The sequence below is a fragment of the Euprymna scolopes genome, unplaced genomic scaffold, assembly GCF_053919585.1.
Source record: "Euprymna scolopes isolate OS-2025 unplaced genomic scaffold, ASM5391958v1 sca690, whole genome shotgun sequence".
Classification (NCBI taxonomy): Eukaryota; Metazoa; Mollusca; class Cephalopoda; order Sepiida; family Sepiolidae; genus Euprymna; species Euprymna scolopes.
In genome coordinates, this window is record NW_027633758.1 from 15,001 (window position 1) to 25,000 (window position 10,000).

The 10,000-nt window shown below is 60.0% G+C and overlaps 2 non-coding genes and 1 pseudogene across 2 annotated transcripts in view; all 3 read left to right on the forward strand.

Moving 5' to 3' along the window:
- Nucleotides 1-4,507: 4,507 nt before the first annotated feature.
- On the forward strand, nt 4,508-6,874 carry LOC145275249 (small subunit ribosomal RNA; annotated as a pseudogene).
- A 398-nt stretch (nt 6,875-7,272) lies between these two features.
- Nucleotides 7,273-7,430, forward strand: LOC145275243 (5.8S ribosomal RNA). The gene has a single exon (XR_013867094.1). It is a non-coding gene; the product is annotated as a 5.8S ribosomal RNA (ribosomal RNA).
- Nucleotides 7,431-8,023: 593 nt separating this feature from the next.
- The window catches only part of LOC145275246 (large subunit ribosomal RNA), a 5,724-nt gene continuing 3,747 nt past the window's right edge, over nt 8,024-10,000 (forward strand). Inside the window, exon 1 of the ribosomal RNA XR_013867096.1 lies at nt 8,024-10,000. This exon is cut by the window's right edge and continues 3,747 nt beyond it. This is a non-coding gene — a ribosomal RNA (large subunit ribosomal RNA).

Genomic DNA, 10,000 nt, shown 5'->3' on the forward strand with positions numbered 1-10,000 from the left:
CGAGCGGGACCACAGGTTGCGGAAGGCGTCCAAGTGAGCGGCGGCGAGAGGCGGAGGCCCCCGGGGTCGACTCCGCGGCCCCCGGGTCGGTGTGCGGGCCTCCAGAGCTCGATAAAGTAGTGGTGTCGCTAGCGGTCGAGAAGGCACTTTTCGACGCCTACTGCCACCCCCACATGGCGGTAGGCGCAAAACTGGAAAATCGCCGACCAGAAATGTCGCTTCGTATAATCGACGTTTTTTTTGACCACCATTTTCAGGTGTCGGAGGTGGGTCTGGACGAATACCAACACCATTTCTGGGGTTTCACAACCGCCCGGCTTCTCCGACATATGTTGGAAAGGAGTAGCGATCGAGCGACGGGGGCTGTCGGTAGGCGGCCGCGGGTTGCATGTGTGCCCGGGACAGCACCCCCATCCAACTAAGGGGTGTCCCCCGGGGGCCAGGGGGACCTCGTCCAGGTCGGCCGGGCGCTTCCAGACGCCTACCGACACCGGTCAGGTCGGCGAGGCTCCCGGCGGCCCCGAGCGGGACCACAGGTTGCGGAAGGCGTCCAAGTGAGCGGCGGCGAGAGGCGGAGGCCCCCGGGGTCGACTCCGCGGCCCCCGGGTCGGTGTGCGGGCCTCCAGAGCTCGATAAAGTAGTGGTGTCGCTAGCGGTCGAGAAGGCACTTTTCGACGCCTACTGCCACCCCCACATGGCGGTAGGCGCAAAACTGGAAAATCGCCGACCAGAAATGTCGCTTCGTATAATCGACGTTTTTTTTGACCACCATTTTCAGGTGTCGGAGGTGGGTCTGGACGAATACCAACACCATTTCTGGGGTTTCACAACCGCCCGGCTTCTCCGACATATGTTGGAAAGGAGTAGCGATCGAGCGACGGGGGCTGTCGGTAGGCGGCCGCGGGTTGCATGTGTGCCCGGGACAGCACCCCCATCCAACTAAGGGGTGTCCCCCGGGGGCCAGGGGGACCTCGTCCAGGTCGGCCGGGCGCTTCCAGACGCCTACCGACACCGGTCAGGTCGGCGAGGCTCCCGGCGGCCCCGAGCGGGACCACAGGTTGCGGAAGGCGTCCAAGTGAGCGGCGGCGAGAGGCGGAGGCCCCCGGGGTCGACTCCGCGGCCCCCGGGTCGGTGTGCGGGCCTCCAGAGCTCGATAAAGTAGTGGTGTCGCTAGCGGTCGAGAAGGCACTTTTCGACGCCTACTGCCACCCCCACATGGCGGTAGGCGCAAAACTGGAAAATCGCCGACCAGAAATGTCGCTTCGTATAATCGACGAAATGTTTTTTTTGACCACCATTTTCAGGTGTCGGAGGTGGGTCTGGACGAATACCAACACCATTTCTGGGGTTTCACAACCGCCCGGCTTCTCCGACATATGTTGGAAAGGAGTAGCGATCGAGCGACGGGGGGCTGTCGGTAGGCGGCCGGCGGGTTGCATGTGTGCCCGGGACAGCACCCCCATCCAACTAAGGGGTGTCCCCGGGGGCCAGGGGGACCTCGTCCAGGTCGGCCGGGCGCTTCCAGACGCCTACCGACACCGGTCAGGTCGGCGAGGCTCCCGGCGGCCCCGAGCGGGACCACAGGTTGCGGAAGGCGTCCAAGTGAGCGGCGGCGAGAGGCGGAGGCCCCCGGGGTCGACTCCGCGGCCCCCGGGTCGGTGTGCGGGCCTCCAGAGCTCGATAAAGTAGTGGTGTCGCTAGCGGTCGAGAAGGCACTTTTCGACGCCTACTGCCACCCCCACATGGCGGTAGGTGTAAAATCGGAATAGACCGGACCAGGAATGTCGAGGGGGAAAAAATGACAAAGTCCTGGGTGTGCCTAGCCTACGAGAAGGCACTTTGCGACGCCTACCGACATCCCCATGTGGCAGTAGGCGTAAAACTGGAAAATCGCCGACCAGAAATGTCGCTTCGTATAATCGACGTTTTTTTTGACCACCATTTTCAGGTGTCGGAGGTGGGTCTGGACAAATACCAACACCATTTCTGGGGTTTTCCAGTTTGAAAGTTTTATAAAACATGTTCGGTAGGAAGCACACTTTGGTGTGTCGGTTCGTCGGAGCAGCGACTCTTTGCCTCGTGGTGGTCCGGAACGTCTCTACGGGCTTGTCGCAAAGGCGTCAGAAAGTGGCATCTCCGCCGCCTAGGGCTGTCACCGTTATCGCTGTCGCCCCGCGCTCCAACTTGTTTTGATCCGCCGCCTTCGTTCCTGCCAACCGTGCGCCCGCTCATCGTCGTTAGGTTATAATACGTGGTACGTGTGTGTGCTTCTCCGTGGACCTAGGGCTGCTCGACGTGTCGAACGATATGTTGGAACAACTAACGGCTCCTTTTCCTGGTTCCATAGTCGTCGTGGTACCCGCTGTCGTCAGCCATATCTATGTCCACCATGTTTAGCCGATACGTTTGCTGCAGCTTCTGCTTCCGCCTCAGCGTTCGCCGCTCTCAGCCGCCGCTGTTGTTGCTGCCGTTCTGCCATTCAACCACATACCTGCGAATCTTTCGATGATCGGCCGAACGACCCATCGCTGTGCGACCGATAAATCCTCCGGATTAGGGAGAAACGCCGCCGCTCTCTGCCGCCGTCGAACGGAAAAACGTACATTGTAACGAACGAACGAACGAACGAACGAATTAACGAACGAGCGAACAAACAAACAAAAAATAGCCGCCGGGGGATGCACTATGTAGATCCTGATCCCCTTGTAACCATACGTACGTTGTTCGATGCTCTCCCGTCCTGGAAGTCGCCGCAGCAAACAGGAGGATGAGCAGCAGCAGGCGCCGCCGCCGTAACCGCCGCCTGCCTGCCGCCTCCTACTCCTGTCAGCGTCCGATCTCACAGCCGTGTGAACGTTCGCTGACACCCGATTTCTTTCCGTCTGGCAAAACCTTGGACGTCCCGCTCGCGGTACACGTGCCTGCAGCGACTTCTCGTCCGACAACGCATAAGGCGTCGACGTCTGCCGCCGCATCTTCTGATACGTGGACGGTGATAGCGCTAGTCCCTTCTTGCGCCACCTCCACCTTTGTTAGCGCCAAAAGAAGATCGATCGAGCAGTCGTGGTCGCAGTCGATTAACCCGTTTTCACCGTCCGCAGTTCCCAAGCCGCCGATCAAGTCGTTGCTCTTCTTGTTCGTTCTTCCCATACCGTCGATTTGCACGGCTGCCGGATGAGCCCATCCTCTGTCCGGCGAAGCGCTCACGTCAGTGATCGATACTTGCACCGACAGTCCTCCCGCTCGCGACTCGGTGCTCGAATCGGGACTCGTTCGTTTTTATCTCGATGCGATTGTGAAAAGGGGGACCGGTCGTCAATGTCGTGTGTGTCGACGATGTTGTTCCGCCCGGTCCGCCGCGTTGTTGTCGTTTTTTTTTTTTTTTTTTTTCCCCTAACGTTCGCCGTCGCACGGACGAAAGGGTGAGAAAAAAAAAAAGCTCGAAAAAGCCGCCCAAAAAAATCGGACCGAGGAGACCGCTTGCGAGAACGGCGCCATGTGCACGTTGTCTCTCCTCGGTTTTCAGAGCACGAACACGACGCCGGTCGGTCGGTCGGTCGACGAAGGCGACGACGAAGGTGACGGGGAAAATTTACGCCGCCGCTGCCCTGGTCCAGCTCCTCCCCGATGACGGCTGTGATGTTGACGTTGACGTTGGCGACGACGACGACGACGACGGAGACGACGACGACGACGAGACGGCATCGATGGCGACCACGATGACGACGACCTCGACGAAGTTCAGTCTGCACCTTGACCTCCGATGTCCGTGTGCACTGCCGTCGTGCTGTTTGTCGTTTGTCGTATGTATCGCTGTCAAGGGTGCCGTTGTCGTTGTTGTTGTCGACGTTGTTGCTTGCTCTCTCGTCTCGGTCGGTTGGTACGTTGATGACGACGACGACGACGAAGACGACGACGACGACGACGAGACGGCATCGATGGCGACCACGATGACGACGACCTCGACGATTCCAGTCTGCACCTTGACCTCCGATGTCCGTGTGCACTGCCGTCGTGCTGTTTGTCGTTTGTCGTATGTATCGCTGTCAAGGGTGCCGTTGTCGATGTTGTTGTTGTCGACGCTGTCGTCTGTTCTCTCTTCTCGGCCGGCTGTGACGTGGACGTTGACGACGACGACGACGAGACGGAATCGATGGCGACCACGATGACGACGACCTCGGCGAGTTCAGTCTGCACCTTGACCCTCGATGTCCGTGTGCACTGCCGTCGTGCTGCTTGTCGTTTGTCGTATGTATCGCTGTCAAGGGTGCCGTTGTCGTTGTTGTTGTCGACGTTGGTCGCTTTCGTTCTTTGAGTCTCGGTCTCGGTCCAAGTCAGGGGAGAAACAAAAAAGAGGCCATCAGCGCGGGCAGCGCGCTTCTACTGACGGCGAACCTCCTCGAAAAACAAATAAACACGTGCCCGTCGTTGTAGTTGTCTGTCTTATGTCGGTCGGTCGGTCGGTCGGTCTGTCGTTCTGTCGAAACAAAGTCCCAAATTCCAACGATACTTGATCCTGCCAGTAGTCATATGCTTGTCTCAAAGCTTAAGCCATGCAAGTGTAAGTTCACGCCACGCATTAGAACGGGCGAAACCGCGAATGGCTCAGGAACCGGACCTAATCCTCGGGACCGTATTCCTCCTCGGAGGCGATGGATAACTGTGGCAATTCTAGAGCTAATACATGTGACACAGGCCGCGATCGGTCGGCGCGCCGTCGTCGCCACGCCTCGCGCGCTGGCACCCGCGTCGGCCGTTCCGGGTCGCGGCGCTACATATTAGACTGAGACCGATGCGCGTCATTCCGTCCTCCCGTCGTCGGCGTTCCCGCTCGCGGGTCCGTTCGGTGGCGGGGCTCATAGGGCGGCGCGCTCCGCTTTGGTGACTCTGGATAACTCACTGGTCGATCGCACGAGCTTTCACGCCCGGCGACGGGTCTCTCGAGGGTCCGCCCTATCAACTGTCGACGGTCGGTTAAGTGCCTACCGTGGTTACTACGGGTAACGGGGAATCGGGGTTCGATTCCGGAGAGGGAGCATGCGAAACGGCTACCACATCCAAGGAAGGCAGCAGGCGCGCAAATTACCCACTCCCGGCACGGGGAGGTAGTGACGAAAAATAACGACGCGGGACTCTGTCGAGGCCCCGCGATCGGAATGAGTACACTTCAAATCCGTTAACGAGGACCAACCGGAGGGCAAGTCTGGTGCCAGCAGCCGCGGTAATTCCAGCTCCGGTAGCGTATATTAAAGTTGTTGCGGTTAAAAAGCTCGTAGTCCGAACTCGGGTTCGTGGTCGCGCAAGCGGCCCCGGGGCGGCGGCGCCATCGTCCGTCGTTGACTTTGGTCGTCCGTTCGCATTCCCGGCCCTTTCCGCCGGTGTCAACCGCTAGCATACCCGCCACGCGGTCCTGCCGGCGAGGTGGACGAGGAGGTCGTGATCGGGATCCGGGAAAAAAAAAACAAGTGGTCGTCGGTTCGGTTCCGGGAGTAGTCTAACGGGGGGGTGCTACGTGTGTGTGTTTGGGTGCGTTCATTCGCATCCCCGCACTCTGACCCCCGCGCTTCTCTCCCTCTCCCTTTCCGCGCGTTCCTCTTTTTTTTTGAACCCCCCGGTCCGCTCCGAGTCCCTGCTTCGTGTCTTGTCTGCGCGCGTGTTGCGGTCGGCGGTTTCTCCTCCAAGGGTGCTCTTAACCGAGTGTCCGCGGCGGCCGGTACGTTCACTTTGAAAAAATTAGAGTGCTCAGAGCGGGCTGTTCAAGCTTGCATACGATAAGCATGGAATGATGGAAGAGGGCCTCGTCTACGTCTGTCGGTCTCCGTCTACGGCGAGGCAATGATCGAAGGGAGCGGTCGGGGCCACTCGTATTGCGACGTTAGAGGTGAAATTCTTGGATCGTCGCAAGACGAACTGCAGCGATGGCGTGTGGCAAGCACGTTTTCCTCGATCAAGAGCGAAAGTCGGAGGTTCGAAGACGATCAGATACCGTCGTAGTTCCGACCGTAAACGATGCCGACCGGCGATCCGCCGGCGTTCGCTTCCATGACCCGGCGGGTAGCCTGCGGGAAACCAGAGTTCGGTTCCGGGGGGAGTATGGTTGCAAAGCTGAAACTTAAAGGAATTGACGGAAGGGCACCACCAGGAGTGGAGCCTGCGGCTTAATTTGACTCAACACGGGAAAACTCACCCGGTCCGGACACCGGTAGGATTGACAGATCGATAGCTCTTTCTCGATTCGGTGGGTGGTGGTGCATGGCCGTTCTTAGTTGGTGGAGCGATCCGTCTGGTTGATTCCGATAACGAACGAGACTCCGGCCTGCTAACTAGTGCGCCGATGTCAGTGATTTTTACGGCGGGCTCGGCGTCCTCCGTGGCGCTCGGGTCCGGGTCGGTTTTCTCACGCACTTCTTAGAGGGACGGGTGGCAGAAAGCCACACGAGGCGGAGCGATAACAGGTCTGTGATGCCCTTAGATGTCCGGGGCCGCACGCGCGCTACACTGGAGGTATCAGCGGGGACTTCGCCCCGGCCCGAGAGGGTTGGGAAACCTCTGAACCACCTCCCGTGATAGGGATCGGGGCCTGTAACCAACCCCGTGAACGAGGAATTCCCGGTAGGCGCGGGTCAACAGCCCGCGTCGATCACGTCCCTGCCCTTTGTACACACCGCCCGTCGCTACTACCGATCGAACGGTCCGGTGAGGTCCTCGGATCTGGCCGACGACGCCGCCGGGCAGTGCGCGACGTGTCCGTCACGACACTCGTGCATCTACGCCTCGGCGTTCGATGCCTGGAGAAGACGACCGAACCCGATCGTTTAGAGGAAGTAAAAGTCGTAACAAGGTTTCCGTAGGTGAACCTGCGGAAGGATCATTACCGTTTTCCCGTTCGAGACTGGTTTGTTGTTTTCCGGCCTACCTCCTCTGTCTGTCGGCGTCAACGCCTCGAATGCGCGCAAACAAACCTATAAAAGGCGGAGCGAGAGATAGATTTGTGGTGACGCGGAGGTTTTTAAAGCCCCAGCTCTTCTTGCTTGCTTCCGCGTCTTACCACCTGTTTGTTTTTTCGCCCACCGCAAGTGATGGCCGCTTCTTCTTTGCCTTGTCGCCGCTTTATCGTTTTTTTTGTTTTTTTGCAGCCGCTGTGCCACCGCCGCTAGCTAAAAAAACAAACTACTCGCGACATTGCAATGCCGTCACGCCTCCTCGCACAGACCTCCTCGCACACTACTAAATCTATATAAACAAAAACTAATATAAAAAAACCAAGTGCTGAACCCTGGACGGGGGATCACTCGGCTCGTCCGTCGATGAAGAGCGCGGCCAGCCGCGATAACTGATGCGAATTGCAGGACTCAGTGAACATCGACACCTCGAACGCACATTGCGGCCCCGAGATCCCTTGTCTCGGGGCCACGTCCGGTCGAGAGGCGGAACGTTACATGTCTTTCTCCGTTAACGAAACGACATCTTGCCGTCCCCGTGCCCGCCCGGTCCTCGGCACGGTGGTAACCGGGACGTCGCAGGAGCGAGTGACGAGGGGGAAGAAAAATAAAAAAAGAATTGACTCCTTTCAATGTCTTTTTTTTTTTTAAAACCCTCTCCGGCCTCCTCCTTCGTCTCCCGCTGGCAGACCGCGGAGTCTTTTCCCTTTTCGACCGCGTGAAGAAACACTGTGGAGGAGGAGCAGGAGGAGTCTGTCCGAAAGCAGCCGAAGGGAGACCAAAAAAAAAGTACCGACCTAACCGACTGCCGACGTAAGCGCCGCCTGCTCGTCTCGCTCTCTGCCTCATGAAGGTGTCTCTCAGCGACGCCTCGAGCAGCGCGACGAGCACGGCCGTCGCACCGTAAAAAGGTGGCCGCGTCGTAGGCAACGCAACGTCGGATGGGGAGGACCCACGCTTTTTTTTAATTGTTGGCTTCTTCATTTTCGGTCGGACGGGCGCTATATCGGCCAGCCGTCGTCACACGGAGGGTACCGATCGAGATTCCTCTCCTCCAAACACCACACTCTACTAAAAACCGCCGCCCTCGGCTCGGACGAGACGACCCGCTGAACTTAAGCATATCGCTAAGCGGAGGAAAAGAAACCAACCGGGATTCCCTTAGTAACGGCGAGTGAACCGGGAGAAGCCCAACGCCGAATCCCGTCGCAAGTTAAAGGCTTCGGGACGTGTGGCGCATGGGTCGAAGGCAGCCGTTCGTTTTCGTCTCGCATAGTTCGGAGTTCCCTCGATCGGGGCCGCCCGCGGCGGGTGCCAGGCCCATTCGGTGCGGACGGCGAGCGACGGCCTTCGATCCGAGAGTCGGGTTGCTTGGGAACGCAGCCCAAATCGGGTGGTAAGCTCCATCCAAGGCTAAATACCGGGACGAGTCCGATAGTCGACAAGTACCGTGAGGGAAAGTTGAAAAGAACTTTGGAGAGAGAGTTCAAGAGAACGTGAAACCGCCCAGGGGTAAACGGGTGGGACCGCTCACCGCGATCGCGGGGGGACTCAGTCCGGTGCTGCCTAGGCTCGAGCCCAAACTCGATGTGTGTTCTTGAAAGAGAGGCCGTCGCGGCACAGGTCGTCGTTCGTCGTGTCCGCGGGGGACTCGTTCCCCGCGGTTCCAGCTTTTGTGCCCGCGTCGCCGACGAAGGAGACGGGCCGCGTGGATAGCGGGAAGGGAAACGTGGTGACGACCGCGGCGTCGGTAGGTGGCTGCGTCGGTTGGCTGCGACGGAGGGGACTCGTCCTCTCGATCGCTGCTGCCGCCGGGCCCTAACCCGCCGCATCCGTCGCCGCCGCTTCTTCTTTCCTCCTGCTCCCTCCGCGCGCGACTCCGCTGCACCCGTCCCCTTCATCATCGCTCGGCGTAATCATGGCGCGGGCGCTTCGGCGCGACCTCCGCGCGGCCGGCACCGGACGCACTTCCCCTCCGGTCCGTCGTCGCGACCCGTTCCCGGCGTGCAGGTCGAACACGCGGGTTTTTTTCCGTAGGCGGCAGGCGTTTCATCACCCTGAAAACCCCCGTCTTCCCACCTTGTGAAGTCGGGGGCCACCGGCCGTCGGGCCCGCGAACGTAACTGCCCCTTTCTGCCGGGAACGGAGGAAATCTGACACGATCCGTTACACGTGGCGAGCCGGTCCGTTTTGATCCCGCCGGAAGTCGCGTGCGGGCGACGCACTCTGTGTGTCGCTCCTTAGGCGCCCCACCGTCTCGGGCGCGTGCGCGATGAGAGGCGGGATAGGACTGGCGCGGCCTCGCCGTCACGCACCTCGCCGACGTTTCGGGTTCTTGTCGGGGGCAACCCCGCCCGCGCCCGTTTCCGTTTCCGGAGAGGTCGCTCGGCGACGCTTTTTTACTCGAGCCGCCCGCCACCCCGGGTCAGCGACGTGCATCGGCAACCCACCCGACCCGTCTTGAAACACGGACCGAGGAGTCCTGGCCGTTCGCGAGTCGTAGGGGCCACCTCTGACTAACCCCGAAGGCGAAGCGAAAGCGAGAGAGCGTGTAGGAGGGCGTCGATCGGGAGAGGTGTCGTGGCAAAGTCGTCCGGGGGTCGTCGGGGGGTGTCGTCGGTCTCGTGCCGTCGTCTTCTCCTCGCCTCACCCGCCTCCGAGCCGTGCCCGATCCCGCCGGCGCGGCGTTTTCGGCCTTCCGCCGTCGCTGCTGCGGTGCCCGCAACTTTTCCTTTTTTCTCTCTTCCCGAGAGAGATAGGAGAGGGAAGGCTCGTGGCTGACGTGCGGTTGTTTTTCCCTCCTCCCCGAGAGGGGACCGGCGCATCATCCAAAAAGGGGAATTGCCGGGCGCCAGCTTCCATATCCTCCTTCCGCCCATCGGTGAGATCCCGCGGCTTGAACTAGTCCTATTTTGTCGTCGAGTTTAGGCGCTGCGCGCGGGCGCATCACCCCCGGGTCGGTTTCCCCTTTTTCCGAGTACGACTCGGCCGACTCTGGCGTAGCGAGCGACCAGGGACCCGAAAGATGGCGATCCACGCCCGGTCGGGATGAAGCCAGA